The sequence below is a fragment of the Tamandua tetradactyla genome, chromosome 16, assembly GCF_023851605.1.
Source record: "Tamandua tetradactyla isolate mTamTet1 chromosome 16, mTamTet1.pri, whole genome shotgun sequence".
NCBI classification, from domain to species: Eukaryota; Metazoa; Chordata; class Mammalia; order Pilosa; family Myrmecophagidae; genus Tamandua; species Tamandua tetradactyla.
In genome coordinates this window covers 62,327,859-62,334,460 of record NC_135342.1, presented here as the reverse complement: position 1 = coordinate 62,334,460, position 6,602 = coordinate 62,327,859, and the positions used below count along the sequence as shown (strand labels likewise).

General features: G+C 46.2%; 1 protein-coding gene across 1 annotated transcript in view; it reads left to right on the top strand.

The window, feature by feature from the left end:
• SMPD3 (sphingomyelin phosphodiesterase 3) overlaps positions 1–6,602 on the top strand; it is a 103,960-nt gene that overhangs the window by 72,428 nt on the left and 24,930 nt on the right. The window contains exon 2 of the mRNA XM_077132818.1: positions 183–251. The gene's annotated coding sequence lies outside the window, so the exon portion shown is untranslated. The remainder of the gene's footprint in view (positions 1–182; positions 252–6,602) is intronic.

Sequence of the window (6,602 nt, the reverse complement as noted above, 5' to 3'; positions counted from 1 at the left end):
TCTGCGGGGACAGTCGGCGCACACCCTCACCCGGGCGACGTGGAGGGTGTGGCGGAGCCTCCGGCGCAGGTGGGGCCCCTCGGTCTTTGTAATGTGGCTCACCTGCGCTGGGCTGCTCTGGCTGTTGCTTGGGTTCCGGAGATTGCTCCGGGCACCCCTGTGAACCGCTCATCTCCTTTCAGGTCGGGACTCCTCGGTGACTCCCTCTCTTCAGAGGAAAGGACGGGAAGGTCAGAGCTGCCCCTTCTCAGGTAAGACGGAGGTTTCTGGAACCACGGGAGGGCGGGGTATCGCTCCAGGACTACCTTCATGGGCTACTTTAATATGCCTCCTGCATAAGGAATGCTGTGTGAGATTGTTTGAAGAAAACGTTCTGCTGCTTGTTTAAAAAGTTTGAAAACCACAGCCCTGGGACTGAGCAATCTGGGGCAGGCAGGTAGGTCCCATTCTGAATCTGCCCTCCCGTGGAGCATTATGCCAGCACCAAGGGTTGTGTCTGGCACACGCAAATCTATGGATAAAACACAAGCTTCCAAAAAAAAGAAGAAGAAAAAAAAACCTACACGCTTCTCATTCAGTACATAGGAAAAGGATTGAAGTGGCGCTTCACACAAGTGATGCAAGTGACTTAAATATCTTGGGAAAGGTAACTAGATACATACAAATTAAAATGTGGGTTTTCATTGTCCACCAAACTAACAAAATTATTATTTTTAATGCTAAAACAGAGCTGGTAAAGGATGCTGTGAAACAGGCACTCTTAAATAATCAGTAAATTTATATAACTGCTGGAAAGCAATTTAGCAATATGCATCAAGAGCTTTTAAGTTTACCTAGTGATTCCATTCCTGAATCCATCCCAGATAAAAAATTCAAACTTGTGGGCCATTCTCAGGAATAATAGGAGAAACTAGGAGCACAGTGAACCCCTGAGAGTCAGGGACCTCCAACCAGGAGCTAGGACAGCAAGACAAGACAGAAGAACCTTGAGCCCTCTGCCCAACTATTGGCAGTGAAGGTTTTCAGGGTTGCCAGAGAGGTTTGCCAGGCTGGGGGCAGGAGATTTTGGGGCCCAAAGTGGTGGTGAATTGATGGAAGAATAAGAGGAGAGGTGGAGGAATCCAGCAGCCCACAGGGAGGAGGGTCACGGGGGCACTTCACTAAGGGCTCATTGGGGTGGGTGATGGATGTAACCTTCAGAGACCTGGAAAAAAATGGGTGGGGACAATGTTTTATGGAAATCGAACGGATAGAACCAGCAAGACAACTGGTGGAAATGGGGACAGTGTGGCGATTACATTACTCTTCCCCCAAAGAACTCGTACAGTACTGGAGGTTGGGCCCCCCAAGCCCTAGGAGCAATTTTCATTTACATGTATTTGAATACATTTGCATACATTAGCATTTAGCCTTAGTGAGGAAGAAAGGGAGGAGAGGAAACTGGAGTCAGGTGCCCTTTCAAGGACTGTCATTTTCTACTGAGTCTCAGTTTCTTCATCTATAAATGGGTCCAACTATACCTTCTTGGGGTGTTTGTTCGTTTAATTTCTTTTTTCTTTTTATTATTTGTCTTTTTATTTTTTGCTTTCCTTTATATTTATTTTTCTTTCTTTCTTTTTTTCTTCCCACTTGGGGTGGTTGTATGGTGTAGGTGCAACATCTGTCTGAAGAGCACTGCTCTGAGGTTTATGTTGTGTGATATCTCAGCAAGGGAAGAGGAAATAAGTTTGAGGTTCTGAGTAGGCTGCAGGTGGCCCGCAGTTGAGTTGGATTGCTGAAACTTCTATGGGTGTGGTTCCAGGTCTGCAGCTGGGCTGGGTTGACACTTGTCAGGTAGTTAAGCCATGGTCCCTATTATCTCTCTACTGTGTTCCTATACACAGCTAGTATTAGGAGGTAGAAGAAAATACTGATTATTCAGCCTCAGAGTCGGAAGACAGAGCCCACATTCCCTAGAACTAGAGGTCTGAGCAGGTGAGTGAGTGCCTGGCCTCTCCCTTCTCAGTCTCCCAGGTCCAAGGCTGCTGGTATCTGCCATGGGCAGGGTCCAGGGTCCTGTAGATATGGCCCACAGGGCCACATACACAAGGGCCTCCATCCTTTTGCTTTGAGGGATAGAATTTGCTGACTTAACTCAAGCCTCTTCTCAGTTCTGTTTCTGGCTTGGTAGATTTGAAGGAATGAGGGGCTAGTCACATTTCTGGCATGAGACTACAAACGTATACAGCAAACACAAAGAAACAACCAGCTGTCATGACAGAAATGGCCCATTTAAGCCAGGCCAAAGGTCCTGTAGTTATCCCTGGGACATAGGGTTGGGGCCTGGCTGGGGTTTGGCAAGAGATCACCACTGTGACTCACAACCCCCAAACCCCTCTGCTGAGGCCCCGTCCCTTCACGCAGGTGAGAGTTACAGGGAACAAAGGTGTGGAACAAAGGTCGTGGAGGCTTAGAGAGGCAGGTGTAGGGGGAACTGCACTGTCTTGAGCCACTGGGGTTCCAGGAACAGGAGGAAATGAGGAGCATTCAGGCTGCTGTGCAAAGCCTGACTTCCTCTGCCTAGGTACTTGGGCCTTTTCCTGGGAGCAGCAGGAGCCACTGAAAGTTTTAACAGGGGAGCAGTCCAATCTGATGTGTAGCTTAGAAAGACTCCATTCCTCCCTGGCAACATGGGACAGAAATGAGCTGGGACTCAGCATCAAGGAATTGAGAAAACTTTCTCAACCAAAAGGTTGAGAGATTTCAGACAAAGTCAAGAGGTTATCCTGGAGGTTATTCTTATGCATTTATTAGATATCCCTTTTTAGTTTATGGTGTATTGGAGTGGCTAGAGGGAAGTGCCTAAAACTGTAGAGCTGTGTTCCAGTAGCCATGCTTCTTGAAGATGTCTGCATAATGATAAAGCTTTCACAATGTGACTATGTGAGTGTGAAAACCTTGTGTCTGATGCTCCTTTTATATGCGATATTGACAGATAAGTTAAAAAAATGGATTAAAAATAAATAAATAATAGGGGGAACAAATGTTAAGATAAATTGAGTAGAGTGAAATGCTAATGAACAATGAAAGGGAGTGGTAAGGAGTATAGAAAAAAATTGGGGAAACAAAAGCTAAAATATTTTGGGTAGGTAGAAATACTAGCAGTTAATGAGAGGAAGGGGTAAGGGATATGGTATGTATGAGTTTTTTCTTTTTCCTTTTTATTTCTTTTTCTGAATTGATACAAATGTTCCAAGAAATGATCATGGTAATGAATATACAACTATGGGATGATATTGTGAGTTATTGATTATATACCAAGAATGGAATGATCATATGGTAGGAGTGTTCGTGTTTGTATGTTGTTATGTTTTTAAATATTTAATAAAGAAAAGGGGGTATAGAAAAAAACAGGGGGAACAGAGGTTAAAATATATTGAATAGATGGAAATAATAGTGGTCAATGAGGGAGGGGTAAGAGGTATGGTATGTATGAGATTTTTCTTTTTTCTTTTTATCTCTTTTTTCTGGAGTGATGCAAATGTTCTAAAAAAATGATCATGGTGATGAATATACTACTATGTGATGATATTGTGAGCCATTGATTGTACACCATGCACGTAACATTTGTATGTTAAGAATGTTCATGTTTATATGCTGTTTGGGTTTGATAATAAAAAATAAATTTAAAAAAAAAAGAAAAGAAAGACTCCACAGCTGTCATGTGAACCAGAGGAGGGGAGGCCAGATGTAGGGAAATGAGGTATAAGCCATTGCTACATGGAAGTGGGACAGGGCAAGGTTGAATTGGACTGTGGCCATGGGGATGGATAAAAGGGCTTAGGAAGGCAGAAGTTAAAAGCGTTGGTGAAGGAATGTGGACTGTTGAGAAGAGATAGCGTATGGAGAAGGTTCAGGCCCAGGAAATACTCAGGGGACAGGGCTGGTGCTGAGGGAGTAGAGGAAGAGAAGTTCCCCTACAACTTCTAGGGGAAGATGTAGAGCTGTCAATCAAATACATGGAAGTGGAGGTGAAGAAAGATACTTGGGTTGGAACAGGTGAGCCATGAGGGATCAACTGAGAGAAGAGGCAGGGGAAGGTCCAGCTCCTGAGGGATGGGCAGAGAAGAAGATGACAAAAAAGGGTTCTGAAAAATCAGTCCAAAGGGCAGGAGGGAAACACAAAAGGTGGTGGTCCAGGACCAAGGAGCAGAGATTTGAGGAACAGATGAGGATCCAAATAGCTTAAGCCTCTTGCTGGCCCTATTTCTTAAAGCTAATCTGGTTGAAACTGCATGGACTGCTTTCTCATTGGCCCTAACTTGTGTTCTGGAAATTTTCATTCTAAAACTCTAGCAGAAAGCCCAGTGAGGCACACTGTCCTCTCTGTCTAGTGGTAGGGATGTAGGCAGCCTCAAGCCAGGTCACCACCTAGACCTCCACCCAGCCAGAGGGTTACCACCCCTCCCAGAGTACAGGATACACACACAGCCAGCACAGGCTAGGCTCTGACCACTCTGAACACAAAGGATTTCTTGGGACTTGCTTTTTCTGCACATTTTAGGTGGAAGGGTAACCAGACATGCCAAGCAGTCAAATTAAACTGCACTATAGACAATTGTAAGTAAATATGTTGGAGCCTCCTCTCTGGTCCAGCTGCAGTCTTCTCCCTCAGTGTGCTGAGGCCCATTTTCCACAGCTGCTCCTCCTTGGCATCCTCTCTTGGCCTGTAGTCAGCGATCTGTGGTCGACATCATCAGCAAGGGCATGGCCCTGGCAGGCAGGACTTCCTCAGTGGCTCTGCCTCCCTTGTGCCCTCTCTCAGCTCTTTCTCTGACCTTCTACCTCACCTGCCCCTCCCTTGCTCACTGCTGCTCCAACTGTTGCCTTCCTCCCTCTGTGCTCTCTAGGAGCACACCCCCACAGGCAGATATACACACTGAGAAAGCAAAGCCTCTGTCCCAAGACTTTCCTGGGCCCTTGCTGCAAAATACTCCAAACAGCCATGGTGCTGTAGATCCAGACATGGGCTGGATCCTGAGGTCCCCTGCCTCCCTATTTAACAGCTGCTGCCTTGCCCCTGCCTCTCACCAGCCTTGGCATACACCAGTCATCTGGTCTCTCAGGTCCAGCTTCCGAGTTTTGAGCATAAACTGTTGGCTCTGTCTCACTTGCAGTCAATATCAATGGACTCTTGATACTGCCTCCTGTCCATCCTTTGCATGCCCTGTGATGGTCCCTGGTACCACCTCATACACTGATCCCTGGTAGAGGTTTCTAATGGATTTACTTTTCCATGACTACAGATTTACTTTACTACCTATATCATCAAAGCCACTGCCTCTTTCTGAGCAGAAATAGTTTCCATTAAAAATTCAAAAGTTAAGACCCAGCCCCCTGAGGGTCAGATATGGGCCCCTGAACATACAAAGTAGGATTTGACTTCTGTCCACATACTGAGGGGAAGGAGAGGAGTGAGCCTCTCATCTGATCTGGACTCAGGACAGTACATCACTATTGTTAAAGTGGAGATCCTTCTTGAAGAGAAGTTGGGACAGTAGGTCTGACTACATTTCCCTCTGGGGAAACTGAGGGCTGTCAGTCAATAATGCTTGTATTGGGCATCAAGCTGATTATAGGCCAAATCAATTTTCCTCTAGTCGTCAGTCTGGGTTGGGTGGTGTTTATGGGTTATATGTGGCTTATAATGCAAAGGCTCCATGTGGGTTATGTCTCCTTACCGTGGGACCCAGGCTGACAGAGAAGCCACCATCTTGAACACTGCTGGTCCATGTGACAGAAAAAGAGAGAGAATTCTGGAAGGTCTCATACCTGCTATTAAGTACTCTGGCCCAGCAGTGACGTGCATCACTTTCTCTCAAACCTCTTTGGCCCAAACTGGTGACCTGATCCCACCTAACCACAAGGAGACCAGGAAGTAGAATCCTAATTTTTTTCGCCCTGTGGACCAGAGAAAGAGACAAGAGCCTTGTCTTAAGCTTGGAGGGAGATGTGAACAGAAAGGGAAAATTCTACCCAGACCTTTAGAAAGGCAAACATGCTTATCTTTTTAAGTAGTCTCTCCTGAATGGAGATGTGTCACTTACTACGCCAGCAATCTGGGTATACATTGCCTGCCAGAACCAGAGCCAAGAGCCCCTTGTTTCCCTTTCAGAAGTACAGAATTCAACAGCCAAGAGCAAGTATAGGCAAGGCTACCACCACTGGAACAGGGGATGGGGTGGGGGGTTAGTTAGAACCCAACCCCAAGAGACCCTTGGACCTAAGGAAGGCAGGTGGCAGCACTTACAGGAAACTTGGGGATCTATAGACCTGCATGATCTCCCACTGGTCTGATGTTGACAGATGTCTAATTCACAGACTCATGCAAATAAGTTCTAAGCAAACTCCAGCAACTCCCCAAGGCCCTCCCAGTTATGCATTCTGGAGCAGTGGGTAGGAAGCCTCTCCAAGCAAGCAGCAGTGGGCCATGGTCCAAGGTCTCTGAAAAGGCAGCAGAGTCAATAGTGAGTGAGACCCAGCCACAGTCTAGATAGGCCAGCTCTCAAGTCCACAGGTCCATAGCTACAGAGAAGGCTGATGAGAGTCTGATGTTTGATTTT